This window comes from Pantherophis guttatus, chromosome 7 (assembly GCF_059756535.1).
Source record: "Pantherophis guttatus breed Tessera chromosome 7, ASM5975653v1, whole genome shotgun sequence".
Taxonomy (NCBI): Eukaryota; Metazoa; Chordata; class Lepidosauria; order Squamata; family Colubridae; genus Pantherophis; species Pantherophis guttatus.
The window spans coordinates 39,940,131-39,964,258 of record NC_142069.1 but is presented as its reverse complement, the minus strand read 5'-3'; the positions used below and the strand labels follow the sequence as shown (position 1 = coordinate 39,964,258).

At 34.8% G+C, this 24,128-nt stretch overlaps 1 long non-coding RNA gene across 1 annotated transcript; it reads right to left on the bottom strand.

Moving 5' to 3' along the window:
* Positions 1-14,583: 14,583 nt before the first annotated feature.
* LOC148112815 (uncharacterized) lies at positions 14,584-23,458 on the bottom strand. Its single transcript, XR_015728801.1, has 3 exons — positions 23,360-23,458; positions 20,827-20,901; positions 14,584-14,666 (listed from the first exon to the last, which is right to left on the bottom strand). It is a non-coding gene; the product is annotated as an uncharacterized LOC148112815 (long non-coding RNA).
* Positions 23,459-24,128: the final 670 nt, after the last annotated feature.

The window sequence follows — 24,128 nt, the reverse complement described above, 5'->3', positions numbered from 1 at the left end:
TGATGGCCCGATGGGCCCAGTAGGCCCATTTTTCGCCCTCCCCAGGCTCCAGAACCTTTCTAGCAGCCTAGGGAGGGCAAAAATGGCCTTCCCCACCCCCTGGAGGCCCTCCAGAGGCCAGAACAAGCTGTTTCCCGACTTCTGGTGGACCGAAAAGTCTGAAAATCAGCTGGCCAGTGCGTGCTGGACCTGAGTTAGGGCAACACTCGCGTGCCTACCAATATGGTTCCGCGTGCCACCTGTGGCACGCGTGCCATAGATTCGCCATCACGGACCTATATGATGTTTTTTGACTTTGCATGAAATGCTGTAAATGTAAAAAATTCTTAGCTGCCACTGTGCCAAAACCTTTCCAGGTCCATAAATGTACTTATATAAATAGGTTGGTTACAGCATTTTAAGCATGAACATTATTTTTATACTGCCAATCTCCTCATGGCTTTGAATTTTTCAGGGTTGGGGTGAAGGGATAAAGATGGGAAGAGGAGTTTTCTGGCTTCCAATCTACTTACAGGACTATTTGGAAGACAAATAACCAAGCAGAGAAAAATGGTTTAAAATATTTGGTTAACCTTTGTAGAGGCTTGATAAGATCATTGGATGATCTGTTGTCACGTTTTGGAGGGTTGTGGGGCTAAACCAGTGGTGAAATCTAAAATTTGCTACTACCGGTTCTTTGGGCGTGGCTTGGTGGGGGGGGGGTATGTGACTGGATGGGCCACCAGTTCTCCAAACCACCCACCTCCATCGCTACCAGATCGGGTGATCTGGTCTGAACTGGGAGCATTTCACCCCTGGGCTAAACTGTGAATTTCAACCAACAAAAACACCTCTGCAGTTAAGAAAGAAATAATCTACTCACATTTGAAATGATGTATGTGATTTTTCTACATAATTTTAACATATTTCACTAAAACTAAGGAAGGACAGAGTTCATCTTTAAAAAAAGGATGAAGAACTGTAAATGTCATATTAACCTGACATGATATATATTATGAAATGTAAAAACCTGTGGACTGAGGGCAAGGTAATTTTTCAGTTCTGAAAGAATAGAAGTTGTTGAAAAACCAAAGAAATAGAATAGACATTACTATGCTAATAGTGCTTTGGAATATCAGCCAAAAATATGCTGGATTTTTGTTGTTGTTTTTGTTGTTATTGTTGTTGTTTGAAAGGAACTATTTGCATGATACACTTGTTTAACACTAAACAGGAGTTCTGTTGCTTACATTCTTTATGCAATTATTTCTTTCCTTTCCAGCATCTCCATCATATTTTGTCTGTCCATTTTTCCTCTCCTCTCCTCTCCTCTCCTCTCCTCCCCCCCCCCCCCCCCGCCTTGTATTTTTGCTGTCTTTCCAGGAAAGGAAGGTATGTGTCTTATTTTTCTGTGTACATATTTCTGTATATGAATGTAGTTTAAGAGTGAAAAAGAATAACCAAAAAGAAAATGAGATAATGAATTTGCTTAAACCTGTTGAAAAGAAAGTTAGAAGGCACTTGTTTTTTCTGATTCCTTCCTTCCTTCCTTCCTTCCTTCCTTCCTTCCTTCTTCCCTCCGTCCCTCCCTCCCTCCCTTTCTTTCTCTTTTCTTTCTTTTTTTCGATTGAAAGAGAATGGTTGATATATTCAAATAAATTAATTCTGTACATACAATAGTAGAACTTATTTTATTGATGAACAATTTTGATTGAGAAATAATATATTAGCTTTATGATTAAATGTATTTACTAGTTCAGTTAATACTAATTTATCTTTCTGACATATCTTCTCTGGAAAATATAAATTCTGGCTGATATATATTCTGGGTGAAGGGTTAGGAATAATCTTAAAATGAGAGTTATTTTCCCTTTGGATAAATTCATAAGGTAAGTACAGAGAACAGAATAAAAAAGAATATTTGTTTCTTCAATAAGTTATTTTCCATTAATGGCTGCTTTTGATCTCTAAAATCAGCTTCTGTTCTATATATAATAAATTCACAACTGAAATTAGTAATAACCACAAAATGTACTCAAGCATGCTTAGAAAGAAATATTCTAGTGACTTCAACCATCAGCAGTAATATTTATATTTAATAAGCAAATAATAAACATGACATTAAATAGCAAAGATTACAAAGATTAGAAGTCATCCATGAAATTGACAATTAACTGGATAGTCTTGTTATTGCTGAGATTTTAAAAAAGAAATTTAGTGACACATACACTTTGTTTCTGAATCATTCAGTCTCTTCAATGAAATTTTCTGTTTTAACCAGTGTGTGTGTGTGTGTGTGTGTGTGTGTGTGTGTGTGTGTTTCTTTAGAATCATAGCAAATAGGGAAAATGTGTTATGATTTGAATAGCAAATAATAAACTCCAGCTACATTCAGTAACCCTTTGATACATTTGGAGAAAAGTTTGGGAGAAGACTTTCTGAATCCTAAATCATATGCAAATATATCTAAATTTTCTCACCTTTTCAAGAAAGCTGTATCTAGAATGCAGTCTTCTCATCATCTTTAGATCTCATGTTTAAACCATCTCATTTAAACTTGGACTGTTTATATGCATTAATAATTAAATCAATTAATTTTTCATACATTTTTGCATTATTACATCAGAAACTGCTTCTGGATCAGGAGCCTTCCTGGCATTCATACAGGGCAACATTAGGGTTACAGCTAAACCAACTGGTTGAGCTTAGGAAATTTCTTAAAGATTTATTATGTTGTTTAAAATGTTATTTGCTCATTTGGTGTCCCCAAAGTCAAGTATAAAGCTCTAGAAACAACAAACCTCTTGCCCCTGAGTTTTAATGGATTTTACCCATGGAGTTTTTGATTATAAACATTATATTACATTGTCACAGTTGTTTCAATCAAGAGGCCAATTATTTTCCTGGTTTTCCCACTATTCCGAATAAATCTGCTGCATATGCTTTAATTAATATTCAGTTAAAGAACCTAAAACTAAATTCAAATCCCTAGCCACTGCCAGAACTCTGTAGCAATAAAGCTATATAAAAGCAAACCACCAAAGCAAAAGTATTTCTGAGCTGTGATTACTTAGATTTACTGAGAAAAAGTTATGATGACAGCACAAGAATTCCAAACAGTACATTCAAGTGTGTGTGTGAAAGAGAGATTGTGCAAACAAGTGTGCATGAAGACTTATTTCAAAGCAATTAACACCTACATTTCTTTCTCTTATGCTTTCAGTGGAAAGAGAAATGCACCTTACTTGTCCCTTCTGGGAACGTGAGCTGCTGTCTCTGAGCAATTTTTGGATAATAATTATTACCCTTAAATGTATGTGATTCGCTATGATACTCATAATTATATACCTCATCCTTAAATAAAGCAGAATAACAAGATATTCAGGCAAGATACTGTGTGTGTGTGTAGACATACACACATAATCAAAATATGAAATACTCAGCTGGAGTTAATAACACCATATTCATATTTTAAACACCCCAAATGTTGAAGACTGAAATTTCTGATGCAACTATTGGAATTTTATCATGGAGAATATGGATTTTTTTTTTCCAAAAATCAACTTCATTTTTCAGTTAGTGTACAATTTTTCTCTTCTTTCATTAAGAGCTCAGACCAGGGACGGGTTCCAAATCCTGTTGCTACTGGTTCGCTTGTGTGTGCATGCTCACACATGTAAGTGACGCTTCTGCGCATGCACAGAAGCATCCAGGTGAGTGGGTGGAGCCTCCTGCCACTGCCACTACCAGTTCACCAGATTCAGTGTGAACCGGTAGCAACCCACCGCTGACACAGACCTTAATATTCCTTAGAAGCAATGTTGTCTATTTCAGAGGATGAAAGGATCATGTGGGCAGATTGGGGCTGCTCAAGGAAATAAACGAATAAGTGAAGAGAATCATATAAGGTACTAAGAGTCTCTTTATTTAATATTGGGTTTCATCAACTATTCCTGCATTAATTTAAAACTGAATATGCTCTAAGTTCACTTCTGCAGTACTTTTTGTTTGCAGAACATAAGACACAAATTATGAAGATTGAATAATTTCTTTCAACAATGATGGTAAAGTGCAAAAAAGCAAGGGTCATAATAAGAGATTCCTTTAGGAAGGAGCAGATAATGGGATGTTTACACATGAGCATAAGTGGTCTTACACCACTTACTTATCCATCAAGATTGACAACAAGATCCTTTCAATATCACTATGTGAAGTATCTAAGTATATAATACTTAGTACATCATGGACAACCTGTAGTAAAACAGGTTTTTCAATACACTTCCCTCAGCATCATCTTATCAAAATGCAAGATTTCAATACTGCTGTACTTAGACCTTGCTCTTTGAATGCCATTTAAGCATTCAGTTTTTCTAATAATATTTCAGTGTTACCTATAGAGAGGACTAAAGTCAAAACTTCTACAATTAAGCTAACTTTGCCTCAATACAATAGATTCTGTGTGAAAACTTTATATTATGCATTCATGGCTTTAAACATTGTGGCCTAACATTCTCAATGAGATTTTGATTCCTCCTGCTTTTTCAGCTATGTTTTATTCACAACTGCTTTTTATTTTTTTACCATTCTATCTTCTTTCCAAGTATTTTGTTCTTACGATAGTTCTTTATACATTGCATGATAGTTTATAAGAACTATCAGTACGTCCTCAAGAGATAACTAATGATGGTGTTTTCTGATTTTACTAATGTAATATTAAAACTCACACACATTATATAATACATTTAACAGAAATTTTCAAACAGTTTGAAATATAACTTTATTATAATCACTTTAACTAAAGAATAGTTGTAACGCTGGGAAAAAGCTGATTTTTCATTTTAAAAGCAATGCTTTGGTTAATTGTAATAACAATAAATTGTAGTTAATGCTACCAAATGTGCTACTCCTCTTAATAATTTGGTTTCATATCTTCCTGATTAGAAATATAACAAGCTGAAACAAAGGCAGACAATAATCTAGCAAAAAACACTTTTTGTTTTCATTCATGAATACATACAATTTGTAATGAAAATACAATTAAAATTTGTTATTTAGAGATTAACATTAAAATCAGACAAAATTTAAAATTGGGAAGAGCACAATTAATCTGGCATTGTTCGAATAAAATTAAATTAAATTTACCTTTAATCATATCAATAAAACTTATTCACATCTAGTCTATTAAACTTATTACACCTAGTCTAATGAAAAGAAGAACTAGGTATGATATGATAGCAGTGTTCCAATATTTGAGGGGCTGCCACAAAGAAGAGGAGGTCAACCTATTTTCCAAAGGACCTGAAGGCAGGACAAGAAGTCATGGACAGAAATTAATCAAGAAGAGAAGCAACCTGGAACTAAGGAGGAATTTCTGTCAATGTGAACAATCAACTACCTTGTCTTTAGAAGTTGTAGGTGCTCCATCACGGGAGGCTTTTAAGAAAAGACTGAATAGCCATTTGTATGAAATGGTACAGGATCTCCTGCTTGAGCAGAGGATTTAACTAGAGACTTCCAGGATCCCTTCCAACTCTGATATGTTCTATGTTCTGTTCTATGTACTATATTTTTTCTTGTACTATATCAGAAGGAAACTATGAGTTCAATGAAGAGAGAGGAGGGGAGCACGTAATCTCTGCAAGAGTTTTCAAAGTTCACTCTTTTAAAATCTGGGAATAAGGTTGGTTTTCAACACAGGAGGATAACCTTACAAAAGACTGAAATGTTGAATAAATGTCTCCAATAGGAATTATTCTGGTCTTAAGATGAGTAACACTTCTCAGCCAGCTTTCTTTCTTCTCTCTCCCAAAGGTCATATATTTTTCTGTGTGTGAGAGAGAGCCTTTGTTGCCCCATTATCTTCTCTAAAGCAGTTAGCAACTATCCTCAGGATACAGGCAAATCTCCAATTCTGAATGAGTTTTCTATGTGTATATAAGATTTGGGTGTTGGTTTTTAATTTGCATTTGTTGGTTGCATCTTGAATAGCATTTGAAAAGTATTTTTATAGCTGAATAAAATATTTATTTATCAATACAAAGGGACAAATTGTTTGTCACAGTTATGGAATTTGAAAAATGCCATTGAATCACAATTTATTTGGTTGAATAAACATAGCAAATGAAATAAAATATATATTAAAATGAGCATCGCTACAGATGGCACTAATGCTTAATAAAAATAAACAGAACTAAGATCGAAATAAACGTAAGACTTCAAAATAAGTATTCAAGTGTTTTACAGAATGTGGCAAAATGAATATTGCAACACTGAAAACTGATTGATGTATCATGAAATATAAAATCTATAATGAAAAGGGAAAGACAGAACTGCAACTACAGCCATGTTGCAGTTCCATAGAGAGTCAAAGAATTGGAAGAGGACAACTTTCTAAGACAGTTAATAAAAATTAAGCAAATTAAACACTGATGAAAAATCTATGTATGCATTACAGAGCTGCTGAGAAACAGAATAGCACGGTAGTTTAACATGATTATTAAAGATCCTTCTACACAGATTTGTCTACACAGTAGGAAACATTTCTATGAAAGAATAAAATGTTAATAAGACAAAATGTATTCAATCCTTAATCATAATAATTTATGTTAGTATTTTAGTCTACTTTTTAATTAACAGGTATATTTTTGAATGTATAGGTATGACATGAGAAAAGGGATTACAGGGAAATATGATAAATGATACATACTGTAGAGAAAATGAATAGCATTTTTTTTCATACTCTCCATATGCTAGAATCTGAAATTATCCAATAAATCTGAATGGTGATCTATGTCACTGAAGCAATGATTATGGCAATGATTTGTATGTGAGACTCATTTCACTTATTGCAAAATATAGTCACTAGTCACTAAATTGCACACTAATTTTCCCTGTAGATGACAATCAAATTAAGCCAATATTTCACATTTGTCACCAAACTTTATTTTATTTTCAAGACTTATTCAAAATGCTTCCTCTAACTGTAAAATTCTCATATCACAGGAAAAGTCTGAGCAATATGCTATCTCGTATCTTCTTTTTTCAGTCTCCAGATCCAAAATGATGTCAGTAAAATTATTCCTTTGAGCTCTGGAACACTAGGCAAGATATACTTCCAAAAAATAAACAGTATTGTCTTTTTAAAAAAAGTTACTATGAAAAAATGTTTTCAGTAGATTGACTGACATCTTTTAGAAATGAATTAATTACATTGAAGTTAAATAGAAATATCAACTGATGTTATAAAAAATTGTAATGAATTCTAGGAAAAATACTTTTACATAGCAAAAAAACAACAAGAAATTAGACATGTAGCATCAGCTGAACTTTAAATAAACCATGTTTTAAATTAACATCAGAAAAGTTAGATAACATAGATATATAATTATCTATTTAAAACTGGATCATCTTAAAGTTAGCTGACTCACTTCACATGGCCCATCATGTCCTTGAACCACAAAATGTAATTGGATATGTTCTGTGATCATCTAAAAGCAGGGGTCTCCAACCTTGGCAACTTTAAGACTTGTGGACTTCAATTCTGGGAGTTGAAGTCCACAGGTCTTAAAATTGCCAAGGTTGGAGACCCCTGATCTAAAGGGAAGTTCGAGACACAGAACCATTATCCACTGCATCCTCAAGGCTGATTCAGAAGAATAAAAAAATATTTGCTATTTAAGGGGCAAATGCTTCTGAATATTTCTGAACTTATCATAGAGGAAAGGAAAAGGAATTCCTCTAACATATAACACTAACATAAAATATGAATTGTATTAGTTGATGTTTATGTTCTATTGTTTCTAGGAACCTGACACTCCTTAATGTCTCATCAGAAATGCCCCATTAATGCAGTACTCAGTGTAAAAGTAGCATCACTTGAAGAGTATCACATCTCTGGTAATAATAACTTCAATATCTAACAAGAATGTGATGTATTTTGCAAATTCATATATAAATATTCTGCTAGGAAACTCTGCTTTTACCACAATAAAATTTCTGTTCTGGGAGATACTTTCTTCATATTTTATGGCATACCCAACTTCACTAAAAGAAGCCATGTTTTAAAATGGAAATTATAAGATACATAGGTACAACATTTCTAGAAGGCAATTGTAATGGCTGTACAGCATATTAACTCACTCGTTAACTCATTAATTAACTTACTTTATTGATATTGGGACAATTTGGGACCAAGTACACAACAAAAAGACTTTTCCAGCAGTAGTGCTGCACAAAGGAAAGATTTACTTTCCTTCCATAATAAAACATGCCCTTGATATGATTTCCTAATTAACATATCTATGTAATTTTCTTGGCAGTGTTACAAGTGATTTCACATTATTTTCTCCTGGGATATTTCAACTTTTCAGCTTTGCCAACTGCTTTAGAATTTCTAGATGTCCCTCGTGCAAATATTAATCAGGGCCAATCTATTGTCACTATTGGTTATCCTGACATTAAGTAATATTCAGAAGACCGTAGTTTCCTTCACTTCAATGTATAATACTACCTATTTTCAGAAATTGAAAAGAGAAAAATTGGACGGGAAGGATCACTTTTGAAAATGAACCTATGGTTTCCTTGAATAAACTTTATTTTCATGAGTTTTATCTGTCTATTGTAGAAAGAGAACTGACTATCCATTACTGGGCATGAAAAAGTGTGCTTTTTATACTTTTTATTCAGAAAGATTTATGAAGGTAATAATGATTTTGTGAATGGACCATTACTGGTAACAGTGACTGAACTTAAGATCTCAGTCATTAACTGCCAAAAAATACTGACCCAAAGGTCAGTTTTACTTAAGTTCTATGTAATTTATAATAGTAACGTAAGTTCTAAGTAGATCCATTCATAAATATTTAAAAGGAATGCTTAAAGTAAGATTGTGATTTACATGAGAGAACATATAGGGAATGAAACCAAAGTTGAAAAAATGTGAAGTCCATCAACAGCTACCTATAAAATAATATTAGAAGTATGCACCTTTTTGATAAAGTAATATTTGCATGCCGCATCCAGGTTTATGGAACTGGAACCAGCCAAGATCAATTCAATGGCAATACTTTCTATATCACATTAAAACCAAAGTTTAAAAGCAGACATCCCAGCTGCAATGCCTAATGATATTTAGACATGAAAACAGTTATTTCCCGAACACTATCACTCTGCTAAACAAATAATTCCCTCAACACTGTCAAACTAGTTACTAAGTCTGCATTCTATTAATCTTCTCATCGTTCCTATCACCCATCTCCTCCCATTTATGACTGTATGACTGTAACCTTGTTGCTGGTATCCTTAAGATTTATATTGACTGTTTCCCTATGACTATCATTAAGTGTTGTACCTTATGATTCTTGACAAATGTATCTTTTCTTTTATGTACACCAAGAGCATATGCACCAAGACAAATTCCTTGTGTGTCCAATCACACTTGGCCAATAAAGAATTCTATTCTATTCTATTCTATTCTATTCTATTCTATTCTATTCTATTCTATTCTATTCTATTCTATTAAGTGTGTGTTTTGTGGTTTTATATTCTTTTCATTAAGTTTTGTTGATTTTTTCCCCTACATTTTTCTGTATTTTTTCTCAATAAATTTGGGGGCATATAAACATTTTAAATAGAAGAAAACAAAAATACATTAAGTAAAGTGATTGTGCAAATAGATTCCTCATTTCTAAAAACAAAGCAAAATAGTCTCTTTTGTTCTTGCCTCTCCTTTAAAGCTTAGTCTAATAGTATCAATAGCCTGAAGCTGTGAGGCAATGTGACAAACCAGTCACATCTCTCTTTTCCTAAAGAAAAGAATCATGATACACAGCACTTCATGTGGATAAATCCAAGTCTTGTCACTTCAGTGACAGTCCAGATGGTCATCTGCTATGCTAAACTTTTACCTTGTATTCCATGGCAAAGTAGACAATTATACGGGATGGCAGATTTCCAAACAAAATCAAAATCTGTGTGAGTCTGCTTGGCCTTGTGACTCTAAAGAAAGAGCAGATAAACCATATAGTTCTGCAGCCCTCCTAAGGAAAGAGGATATTAATAGACTTTTCCAAGAGCAAATCAAGGAAAAAGCACAGTGTCACACCTACTTACTGTTTTGTGTATGCTTTCTTTCTATAGCTATCCTAATGGTCCTAATGACCATTTAAAGGTATAATTCCATTCAGCAGAGCTTTATTGTGTTCATATGATGTTATATTTATTTTACTTATGTCCACATATTAATTTTTGTCATCTACCTTCTTCTACATATGCAGGAATGACATCTTTCATCATCTATAAACACCATATTTTAAACTTGTTACACACACACACACACACACACACACATCTGTCTTAAATATAAATACATGGTAAAGCTCAAGGACTAAGTTAAACTATTTTTAGTTTGCTTGGTTTATTCAATTCAAGTATATTTAAAAATAAATAAACTACAGTTGAATTATTTGTTTTATTCCTGTTAACAAAATAGAAGATAACAAAGAAAATTTTGTCCATAAGCAACGTGACACATTTAACAAAAACAAAAGAAGTTCAATGCAATTATAGAAATCTAGATTTAATGAAGAAACACTTACATTGTTACCCTCTCCCACACTGTCAAAATATAGATAATGCTGTATGTTCCAATTAGTGCTTAAAGTATTGAAAATCATGAACATTTACTTCAGCTGATTTTCATTAAAGCAAAAAAGGGAGGAAATGCATTATTTTTCTAAATGAATTTTTGAAGGGGAGAGATAAATAGGTTACTCCCACAAAGTTCAGCAAATCATTAAGAATGAAAGATCCTGACATAATCTCCCTTTTTTGCAACATTTACTAATTTACTTTTACATTTCTTCTTGAACAACTGCATTAGTATTATATAAATGAATGTCTTAGACATTATGTAAGGTTCAGAGTGCTTACATTGGAATCACTCTTCAAAAATGCATTGCAAACAACCTATTCTTTAATGTCTGAACTTATCCCACTCTAGCAAAATCTGGTTTCTTCTTGCTTTCTGTACGAATATTTAAAAATATTCATCATGGACATTTGGTGAGATTACCTATCATCATGCATGACAAAACATCTTGGAAAATAATAAAATGAGAATATTAAGATTTACAAGGACAAAGGGGAAGAGCATAATAGGGTTATTTTCATAAAAAAAAAAAAGAAGAAGAAGAAGAAATGAAAGCTGAAAAGCCTGATTTCACATTGATAGGTATACATGAAGTGGACCAGAGCTTGGATAACCATTTCGGCTGCTGATGAGAATACATCTATCAGTTCCATTCAAAAGTCATTCAGTGCACAGATTCAAATTTTGTTTTTAAAGCACAGGTACATTGTATTTCAATAAAATTTTCATATTCTGGCACAGACAACATGTGAGGTTTATTTTGGTTGACAAATGTCTTAGGTATCTTTTCAAACTTGTCTCATATCTCACACAATTGGTTTACTCAGCCTATCGTCTACATTTGTAATGAGAGGTTACCTTCCTTCAGTGATACTAAAAAGGAAGTACAAAAGTTCAACTCTGAGCGGCCTATGGTTCTTACCTGAAATTCTGCATATTCTTCAGTGGTATTTACAAATTGCAATTGCACTTGGACTTATATACCACTTCACAACCTCTCTAAGTGGTTTACAGAGTCAGTATATTGCCCCCAACAATCTGGGTCCTCATTTTACTGATCTTGGAAGGATGGAAGGCTGAATCAACCTTGAGCCAGTGAGGATTGAACCCAGGGATGAAATGTAAAATTTGTTACTATCGGTTTTGTGGGTGTGGCTTGGAGGGGGGGTTAATGTGACTGGGTGGACGTGGCCAACTTTTTTTTTTTTTAACTTTTCAAAGCATTTTTTCTAATGCTTTGAAAAGCGTCTCTGCCGATCAGGGAACTCAGCTGGGATCATCAGAGAGGCTCTTTAAAAAATGCCTCTCTGCTGATCAGAGAACTCAGCTGGGATCGTCAGAGACTTTTCAAAGCATTTTTTTTTACCACCTCTTCGGCCAAGAGGTTGCAGAAAAAAAATGCTTTGAAAAGCCTCTGATGATCCCAGCTGAGCCGTGCGATCATCAGAGGCTTTTATTTTTTTACTTTTAAAAGCATTTTTTCATTGGAAGAGATATAAAAAAATGCTTTTAAAAGTAAAAAAAAAAAGCCTCTGATGATCGTGTGGCTCAGCTGGACATAGGAGGGGGGGTGCAGGGATTTTTGCTACCGGTTCTCCAAACCACCTGCCGCCATTGCTACCGGATCGGGTGATCCGGTCCAGACCGGGAACATTTCATCCCTGATCAAGCCCCTGGAAGTCAGCAGAATTAGTCTGCAATATTGCATTCTAACCAGTGTGCCACCACAGGTCACAAATGACAATGCATTAGTCTTCCCAGCTAGACCTCCTGAATATTGGACCCTATAAATATAAACACTACAACTCCAAACCAATAAGTATGTTAGGGATGAAGGAAATTGTAATCCAATGAATGTAAAAAGCCATGTGTTAAAAACAGTTGGTCTAAATCAGGATGGTATAAACACACATGCAAAATCAGCACTTTTAAAATAAGTAATTCACTTCAGAAAGTCCAGATTTCAATCATCCCTTCAGTCTACAGCCTTTCAAATTCATTGGGTTACAGTTCACTTCCTACCCCTTCAAAGAGGCAAATGCTGAATAAATGGGTGAAATTACAAATGTTATTGGAAATAGCAGTATGATATCAAACATGAAATGCAGTCCACAATTTTACTCGAAAGCTAAAAAACTCTAATACCTAACAATTCTTAAATTACAAAGCAAATAAAATACAAGGCAATATGGAAGAAGATTCAGCTGTTGCCTCCTCCTCCTTCCTTGCACCAATCAGCATTGAAAAACTGATGAAAAATTGGCAATTATATAGGACAATGATGGCTAATCTTTTCTGGACTGAGTGCCCAAAGCGTGCATGTGCACCCTTAAAATGCAATGCGCCCACAGCCCACATGCATGTGTGTGCACCCCCCCATGCACGCACCCCACCCTACCCCACATGCATGCATGTGTGGCCCCCACAGTCATGCTCTGCCCCAGCGCATGCACAGCAGAGACCCAAAGACCAGCTGGCCGGCGGCAGGCATGCACACATTTGCGGCACAGCTGGACTGGGGCAACGGCTTATGTGCCCACAGAGAGGGCACTGCATGCCACCTCTTGCATGCGTGCCATAGGTTCACCATCACGGATATAGGACATGATAGCACCAAGGCAGGAGGGCGGGCTCAGCCGTTGGTTGGATGGAACTACCGGTTCACCCGAACTGGTCCGAACCGGCAGTAGCCCACCACTGGTGATACTGCATTCTAACCACTGCACCACTACCTGATGGGTCCTAATCTTTCATGGAACTGCATTCCTACTGGAGGGTCAAGCTTGCAGTTTGGGAGTTCTCTATTCATAGATAACTGAGAAAGTTATATGTCATATTTGGAAAACCTGATTACCAATTAAGGTGGATACACTAGTTGCAGTTCTAACTGGATATCCCTGTCCAGTAAGTAATTCAATTATTTAATCACTAGTCATATACAAACTGGAGAAATACATATGCGGCTGTATTTAACACTAGTTTAAAAACTATGTACAAATACTACTGACCTGATATTGTTAGTTGATCAAGTCATGTGAAAAATTTATGTTAGCAGCTGCACTGGTAACAACTTTGAGACCATTTTCAATTGCAACATAAAGAGTTGGCTTTTAGCTTTAAAGCTTTAAACACTTTAGGGCCAATATGGCCATAAAGCTGATTGCACTTGAAAGTAGCAATGGAAACCTTTTTCATTTGGCTGCCTCTAATAGATTCAGGTTGGTCCATATACAGTAAAAAGTATTTATTTCAGGAGTTTTATTTGTTTTATTTAATGGGGGAGGGATAACTCTCTGGCTCCCTAGGTCACCAGATGTTAATAAATCCTGATATTTATTGCCACTCTGCTTATTCTATAAAAAAAAACATGAAATGATATAACATCCATTAAAAATAATATAAATATATTTAAACATTTTTAAATACTGTGTGCATCAGAATATTACAAACTGATTATATAAACTGAGCAATAATCTTGGTCCCAATTCCAGAACTATGAACAAATGTTGCCAAATTGCAGAATATGTCCAGTGAAACATGTTTAAATGAGTTATATCTCAACAATTAAAATGGCTCGGATATTCAGCTGTGCATCTTGCCCTTTTAAAAATATAAGTCCTTAGGCCAAATGTGGAGAAAACAGTCATAAATATTTTAAAGCCAACTCAAAGGCCTGAAACAGATTTTAATAAATTACTTTATGTGCTACAGCTCAAACATTAAGCTGCCACAGGTATGATTAATAGAGGAAGGATATAATTAAAGGAACACATCTCTAAGAACAGAATGTTGTGCTCTGACAGTGGTATAATGGTAGCACTATAAATGGTACAAGGATTTCACAATAAGATAAGGAAAATTGTTTTATAAAAATGCAATTCCTCATGCGCTCTTTAACATTTGCACAATGATATCTATACAAGTGAATTTCAATGATAGTAGAAGGACAAGGTGAGCTTCATTATGCCTTGATAAGGATAATAGATTGCTTTTATGAGAAGAACTTTGCATTACCGGGCAGGATAGTTAAAATCACTTTCTGTTGACGAATGAAAAGAGAGAGGTCAATACAACATTGCAAGGTTGTTTTCTTTTGCCACTTTTATGATACATAATTATTTTTCACCAGATCCTAAGAATAACTATAGGCATACCATTGTCCCAGGTCAACATTGCAGCTCTTTAAAAACAAAATGGACATGCCATGGACAATACATGATTAGATTTAGATTCTAAATAATTTGTGAGATTTTTGAGAGGGGCTGGGCTTCTCTTCTGCTTAGATTTTTGTTGTTGCTGCTGTTCGTTGTTTAATTGACATAGTCTCTATATTGTTTGTTTGTTGTTTGTAATTTTTAAAATGTTTTTAAATAAAATACACAATGGAAGCTTTTAGGTTTATGACGGATAATGGTACAATAATGGTACTCAATGATACGATAATGGTACGATAATGGTACTTAAAATATTTATTTAGAAAATACTTTATATATTCTTCTCAGAATGGAATTTCTTCCTGAAGACTATTCTCTTACCTAACTAAACTCCCAATATTTGGATAAAAAGCAGTGAAATTATCTAATTATTACGGAACATTCCATGACTTACTATTTAATTGCAAATACTTGATTACATGTTCAGCTTAAGTTACTACAAATTGGTTTTATAATATGGAATTAACAACCCAATTCTAAATATTTGTGGCTTTTTATGTCTCAATAACAAAGCCATCCAACTGGGGTTTTAAATTATTATGCTGCGTGGCAGGGTAAATAGTTATATCGATTCATGGTTTCCAGCCATACTATTTGCTGGTCAGGAACCCTGGATTATCATTCATGTATATCCAGTTTATAATTAGCATCTTTTCATGAAGTTTGCAAAGCAGAGATGCATTGCTTTCAGCAGTTCCATGACAGGCAAATGATAGTAAGAATAAAATGTGTCTAGCAGTCCTTATTGGTGGTGGTGGTGGGTGTAATTTGCTTTTAGAATTGTACTTTCAATGAGGATTCATGGTGAACTAGTAATCTCCTAAGGAGCATTGCAACAGAGATCGTGTAGCCAGACAGTGAATTCTGACTAGCATAATTTTCCCGGAAAAAGGAGAGATAGTGAGATCACTCACTGTCACTCTGGACAGTTAGTCCTTATAAATAGATTGCAGCAGTGGTGGGTTTCAAAAATTTTTACTACTGGTTCTGTGGGTGTGACATTGTTTGGTGGGTGTGGCTTGGTGGATGTGACAGGGGAAGGATACTGTAAAATCTCCATTCCCAACCCACTCCAGGGGAAGGTTACTGCAAAATCCCCATTTCCTCCCAATCAACTGGGACTTGGGAGGCAGAGTATAGATGGAGGTGAGGCCAGTCAGAATTTTTATTACCAGTTCTATGAACTACTCAAAATTTCCGCTACCAGTTCTCCCGAACTGGTCAGAACCTACTGAAACCCACCTCTGGATTGCAGGAACCTTTTTCAACATGGAAATGATATTAGACTTCTTTATTAATCCATTCATGCATTAATCATTTATGAAAAGAAAGCAATTTTGTGTATTGTATATGCATTGATTTTTATGTGACTAATTTGTATACCGCCCTTGTCCAACAGGACTCGTGAACAGCCACGGTAAAAACACAACATATAAAATTTAAAAACAATTTAAAAAACATTAAATACTTTTGGCCGTCAATTTAAAATAACCCAATTAAAACCAATTATAAATTTAAAACCGTAAGGATGGGGTCAAGCCAGCCTGGCTAGATGGAATAGATGTGTTTTCAGGGCCCGACAAAAAGTCCGGAGGTCTGGTATCATGCGTATCTCTGGGGGTAGGTTGTTCCAGAGGGCAGATGCTGCCACAGAGAAGGCTCTCTCCCTGGGGGTCACCAGCCGACATTGTCTGGCCGACGGCACCCTGAGGAGGCCCTCTCTGTGTGAGCGAACTGGCCAGTGGGAGGCTATTGGCGGCAGAAGGCGGTCTCGTAAATACCCCAGCCCTAAGCCATGGAGCGCTTTAAAGGTGGTCACCAACACCTTGAAGCGCACCCGGAAGACCACAGGAAGCCACTGAAGCTTGCGCAGGAGAGGTGTCACATGGGAGCGCCCCGTCGCTCCCACAATCCCCCGCACGGCCGCATTCTGGACCAACTGAAGCCTCCAGGTGCACCCCAAGGGGAGCCCCATGTAGAGAGCATTGCAGTAGTCCAGGTGGGAAGTGACGAGTGCCTGAGTGACCGTGCGTAGGGAGTCCCGATTTAGAAAGGGATGCAACTGGCGTATCAGGCGGACCTGATACAAAGCCCCCCTGGCCACAGCCATCATATGCTCTTCTAAAGACAGCCGGGTATCCAGGAGGACGCCCAAGTTGCGAGCCCTTTCCGTGGGGGCCAATGATTCTCCCCCAATAACCAGCGATGGCGCCAGCTGGCTATATCGGGACTCCGGAAGCCACAGCCACTCGGTCTTGGAAAGGTTGAGTCGGAGCTTGTTTCTCCCCATCCAGGCCTATTTAGCTGTCTATAATACCCAAATATGGCCAAGTTCTTAAGCAGATTGATGAAAGTATAGAAATTACTATTTTCAATGTTTTAATACCATGCTTATCATTATAGAGATATCTTTAAAAAGGCCACAATGTGAATGTATGATAAGAGACAAATAAATATAATTAAAACTGAGATGGTATAGAAAACTTTTATGTTGTTGACTTCTAGCTATTGGATAGAAAATGAATTGCCATAATTAGTGAGAAGTAATTTTTATTTAGGAAAGAAGCAATGGCAAATGATTTGGTCATTCGTATTTATTCATTTATGAGCTAAAATACTTAGTGATACTACCTGCCAATCTCAAAATATTAAATTAACAGGCTAGCGCTTTTGTTACTCAATGAGTTTTGTTTTTAATTTGGGCATTAAGGTGCATATGGATGAATCATAAATACAAAATTACAAAAGGTTAGCATGTCTTTTTACCTTCTCTCTCTTTTTATAGCCAGGAGATAATTTTACATAGAAAATGAAAACCAGTTCAGACAAATATGTTCTCAGATGCAATTTTTGAAATAGAGCCATTAACACTGGGATAAAATGGCTGCAATTCAGACCACAAGTGCAGACAGTTCAGAAACTAATTGACTTCTATAAACAAAACTGGATTGTGTCCAAAATTTCTAATTTAATGTCCATTTTAAAAATGCTGAGGATACAAATATTGCTGATTTCCCTTTCTAAAAAGATAAAATAATGGGGCATGGTTGCTAGAGCAAAGAGCAATAGTATGGATATATTTTCAAATACACAATAAATTATGTCTCCATGTTAAACATATCAGCACAGCAAAACCTCCCTAATCCAGGCATACAAATAAACCCATCAAAATAATTACAGTGGTATTTAAAATCAGACTGGGGAAAGGAAATGTTTGTGCAAATCCGAAAATCATCCATATGAAGCATTTCTTTGGAGAACTTCAAATCAATTTAGTTCTTCAAATTGAAAATGTTATCATCTTATTCAGTTCAAATCTGTGAATCAAAATCTCACACAGCTATAGTGTTAAGCAACTCATTACTTTTATTTAACATTATGCAAAATTTTATGTATACACTAGCACGGGAACTTAATCTTAGGGTTTTGCAAAATGGAATTGACAACTCTGACTTTATAACATACACTTTCCTAATGTTTTTGCACTGCCTATTTAAAGTCAGAATGAGTTGAAACCTTATCTTGATAGGTGAATTTAATTCTTTTTCCCCAACTTCACCTCTGTCCTCATTCCATTTTTCTTCTTCCAGTGCTCTAATCCACAAGTGGATGCATAATATTTGAAAGGTGCATATGGTCCTTAATCGTTGAGCTGAATTTATTTGAAACAAGTGAAACTCGTCTGGTACAAGCTAGTTGTATGTCTAATCTATGTCACTGTACCAATGTATCTCTACTAGTTTACTAGGTAATTTCTAGGTCAAAGCTGGCATTGAATAACATCAGCATACGTGAAGTAAAACTGGGCTTTAGTTGTATTTATGGCATACTAGCCAAATTGCTTGTGAACTATTCTTATTATTAGCTGGGACTGCTGCATATAGTTGAGGTAGAACTAAGATTGATAACTCATTTTACATCTTCTGTGTTATTAAAAAGTGTCCTGGGAGCTCTTAGCTGATGAAAGCCCTGATGGGCAGCAGACGTCACTATATACAGGACATATATTGATGATCATGGCACATGGAAAATTGCAACTTGGTCTATAAGGGGAGTTGTATGTGAGCTCACAAATAAGTTCATATACTCATGAAATAAATATATTGTGTTTTGTAAAGCTAAGAAGAAGACAAAGGAGTCAGTATGAAAAAAGCATGTTGAGATAGAATAATTTTTGAATTTCTAAAAACAAGTATAAAGGATGAATTAATCAGGACAAAGGAGATGTTTTAGAAAGTCATGAGTGGATAGAGTTGATATGACCTTGAAAAAACAGAGTTGTGAAGTTTCAACAGTACAACCCTTTGTGTGAAACAATATATATGTGTGATGGGTATGTATGGGAATCACGATGCTTCCGGGTGCTTCTTCTGCTTATGGGGTTCATTTCTTGATCTAACTGCAGTTTAGCTTTACATTCAATTTAAATGGAATGACTAGGCCTAACTGAACCATAAATTAGAATCATGAACTCCATTAAGATTAAAAAAATACTTCTTTTATACACAGAACACATATTTAACATTCAATTATTTTCAAAGAAATAGTTGAAATGATTATAATTAAAGCACACACTAAAGCGTGACATTATTTTTGGGCCAGTAACAACTACCACAATATCAATTTTGGAAAGGCATAAAATTACTAATATATACAACATATATACTATTTCAGCATTTATTTTTAAATAAATGTTATATGGGTAATATATTATCCATTCATAAAAAATTAACAATTACATTAAGGTTCTCAAATTTATGGTAGAAAATAGATAAACATATGTACTATAGAGATGGTTCAACAATCCCCTGAAGTGCCTGGTTGTTATTTTTTTGCTTTTCCCTTATGGTTATTCAGGTTTTTATTGGCTGTCATGTTCAAATGTATCCATTTCTACCCATTCCCATTAAAATAATGGAAACTATTTTCACTGTGATCCCCTAGGGAAACATCCTCTAAATCAGATACTTCATAATTCAACTTTTCCTAAGGGAGCAGTTTAAAAACACCTGCCTGCTTTTTGATGTTACTGATCAAGTAGAGCCCATCCATCTTCCATTTGCCTGGCTTGTCCAGAAATATTCTCCAGTATCTAACAAATCTAAAGCCCTCTTCCCTGGAGCACTATGTAACCCATATGCTAAGGTCATTTTTCTTTTCTTGTCTGGCTCCTACCAAATTACTTAAATATATCTCTGGATGCAGCCATTATGTTCTCTATAACATGTGGTGCATGATAAGTGGAATAAATATCCAAGCACTATTTATCAGACTCTTTAAATGAGATGTGACATTTGAAATTTTTGCAGAAGGCAAGAAAATTTCCACATGTTCTTTATGCCCTTCACAAATTTAACTGTTCATGACTGCCCTAACACATTGCATTACGGTGTGATTTCTTTAATCACAATTTATCTCTAGGTTCAGGTAAATTGCTATACTAAAACTAAATAAACTGCTTAATGTGTAAATTCAACATTCACTATCAGAAAGCATATCTTAGCTATATATCCTGCTCTCTGAGATCTTCTATTCCAATAATTCTCTCTTTTCCATTCCCAGATTTCACTCAAAATATATCATCTAAATTCAAATCAAGCAGACAAGCAAAATTTGAATAGTTTAGTAGGGCAAACGTATTTGGGAAATTTAATATAAATGATTCTTTAGTTACAATCATGGTGGTAGTTTTCTAATCTTTGGAAGCATTTTTTTAAAAAAACACAGCTGTACTACAATGAATGAATCCAGCCAATTCTGAAGCATTATGATCAGAAAAAAACCAATTACTCTTTCTCTGATAACATATGAATTCCTATGATAGAACTGCAACTCAATTTCAATTTACAGTTAAGCTTTCAAGTTCTTACCGCTATTAGAAAATTTAGAAGCATTTCTAACTCTTAGGAAAGTCACAGAACCAGCAAAAAAATAACTCCCGAGTTTGACAGCCAATACTATTTCTCTGAATCAGTGTATACTTACATATGTGTGCATGGTGCAATTGTCATAGGTTGTAGAAAATATCAGATATATATTGATGGTCGTGTTCATTTGGTTCTATGAGGAAGTTATTTGGTCAATACAGCTTCAGGTTCAAAAGGTTGTTTTTATTATTTACAAATATATACATGAATATATATAATGAACAGGGTGTCCTATTACATTTTTACCCTAACTGTATGACTCAGATGTTGAGAGGAGAGAGAAGTTCACGTGTTGTCTCGGTGAGAGATAGATGAGAGAGAGAGGGGGGGAAAGGGAAGATATCCAAGTGGTTTCTAGGTAAGAGTCCAATAAGAGAGTTCATTGGCTGATATAGTCACATGTGATGTCTGTAAAGACTTAACCCCTTCTAGTCTCTGGTGCATCATATGCAGGCAATATCTGACAGACCCCTTCTATTGCCAAGTGTGATGGAACAGTGTTCAAAAATAATAATAAACACAAGTATAAGAAAAAATAAATTATAAGTACAGTCCAACTGATTTGCAGTGGTTCCAATGTATTTCACAAGATACAGGTTTAGTTAAGAAATCGGAAATTTGGTCCTTGGTATCGCAATGAACAAATTCAACAAAACCCTTTTTAACTAGGTCTCTCACATTTTTATAACGTATATCAATATGGCGAGATCTGAAGCTGACATCATCCCTGACCGAAGAGGCTATGACAGACTCATTGTCCTCGTGGAGAGTGATAGGTAATGAAGGTTGTGTCCAAATATTTGAAACTAATTCGTATATCCATGTGAGAAGTGTGCAAGCGTCAGAAGCACTGGCATATTCAGCTTCGGCCGTGGAATTAGCAATGAAGTTTTGGCGACAAATACGCCAGTCTATGGGACAACCATAGACTGATGTGCTTTTTCTTGATTTTTCATCCCCTGCCCAATCGGCATCTGGCAATATCTGACAGGAAATGTCACAGTTTCTAGAAAATCATTATGTTTAATGATGTTAAGCAATAGATGTAGTAACAGAGTTAAATGAAATATATTATTGAGTTATTCTGCATTTGTCATTTTGTGTAAGCTATACTAACACACACATATATATATACATACATACTCTCATATTTACTGTAAGATCGAGAGAGACAGAGAGACGGAGACGGAGACAGACACACAGAGAGAGAGAGAGAGAGAGGGAGAGAGAGAGAGAGAGAGAGAGAGGCTTACATATACACATGCATACACAAACACACATTTTAGAAATTCTTATTTAAATGAAGCAAAAGTTATGTATTTTTCATACTTAACAATTAGTTATGAAGGGAAGAAATGTTATCATAATTTATTATTCATCAGATCTATTTCAGCAAAGTTTAGCCAAATTTCCTACCTTAAATGAATTCCCAACAGATACAAGATTCATATAATTGTCACAGCTGAATAATCAAAAACAGACTACTGGGACTACTGAAGTGATAGCTGCACAGATTTACATGATGCATTTCAATTACTCTAATTCCCCCAGGGAGTTAATAATTGTGATGTTTTTTCTAAGATCCTTAAAGTTTCAAAATGAGGGTCCTAAAGCAGATCTTTGTGACATCTCCACTTTTCTTATTGTTCTTCTACCCAGAGACTCAATCGTATAGAAACAAAATCAGGTTTACATAAAGCATCATTTATAGACACATTGTCACCCCATGCACATTGCATATCTACCTTACTCAAAGTCTAAGAGGACAAGCAAGGTTTCAATTTCAGAAGAATTGAGAAAGGATTCTCACAATGCATGAGAGCTTCCCCTCATCTTCTATATCTTTCAACAAAGCTTGAGACCATGACTTCAAAGCTTAGATATGCTCACAATAGCATAGTAATCACATCATTTAGATCATAGTTGTCTCCTTATTTACAGCAAACTTCATTATCCTCTATCTTCTATTTTAGGTATAAATAATTATCCTTTGCTAAATTTGTTTTCTACCATTAATTACTTTGGTTACATCATTTAAGCTTTATATAGTTAATGCCAGCTAGCATCTGACTGTATCTTGCATATTAGAAGACAAAAAATTAGATTATAAGCAATCATTGCCTAAATAATTTCTAGATATTACAGCAGTCTTATTTAGCCAGGCTCATCTACATTCTGATTCTGCATTATAGGCTACATTTAAGGTTAAATAAATAATTTTCAGCTCATGTTTCAGGCCTGCCTCTTGCAAAATCTTTATGAAGATTTTGGCATCACTTAAACAAATTAGTTTTGGTAGTGGGAAATAAACTTTAAAGATATAGCTATGATGCCCAATTCTGAAATGTATCAATTTATAATTAATTATGTTTTGATTTGTATGGGCATAGCAAAAGTATTATTTTGGTATATTAAAAATATAGCTATTCCAAATTTAAAAATATAAGAATGAAGATATATGTGTACTTATTCCTTATCAACTGAATGCTTATCAACATAAAACATTTTATCTGGTCAATGTTTAATGTCTTTAAAAGTGGAGTTACATTTCAATAGTTAATTGTATAAGGCATTGAATATTATTTACTCACCTTTTTTCTATTTCTTCCTTTCTTTCCTATGTTTGTTTACCATTCCTCAAGCAATAATAAAATATCCTCAAATTTTAGATGAGATGCAAAAAAGAAAAATGTTATGAGGTAATATAAAAACATATAGATCCAGATACAATTTTCTATTAAAACTAAGGCAAAGATGCACACACACTTTGACAGCTTTTCAACAAATAAGCACAAATAATATTCTCTAATGAAATACAGCAGTTTCCCAAAATGATTATAAATAGCAAGCCAACAATTAATGTTGAGTAATGAAGACACAAACATTCATTTAATTTATTTCAATGTATTTCAGCCTTCCTGATACAGTTATACCTTATAGTTTTCTTAAATGTTGAAATATTGCCATAATGAATTATGCTAAGGTTGCTATAAACAGGACAGAATGGTAGAAAAAAACTGATTTGCCAATGCCATTGCACTAATTTTATTATAACGCAGGGCAGAGAGCTCTACATTATTGCAGATACCAATTATATCTAAGAGAACATTATTAAACTTTGAAGAAATTGTATGAAAATGCAAAAGGACCAAAATGCAACTTTCCTTTTTCTTCTATTACTGCCCACATTTTATCAAAAGTCAGGCAATTTATGGCCATTTCTAAGTTTGTGAATTTCAATCATGCCTATCAACCATAATTGCCAATGGAAGAGGATATTGGTAGTTATCATTTAACGAAGTCCATAGATTTCCCATTTCTCTTCCTTCCCCACTATTTTCTTCTTTTATATCTATTTCT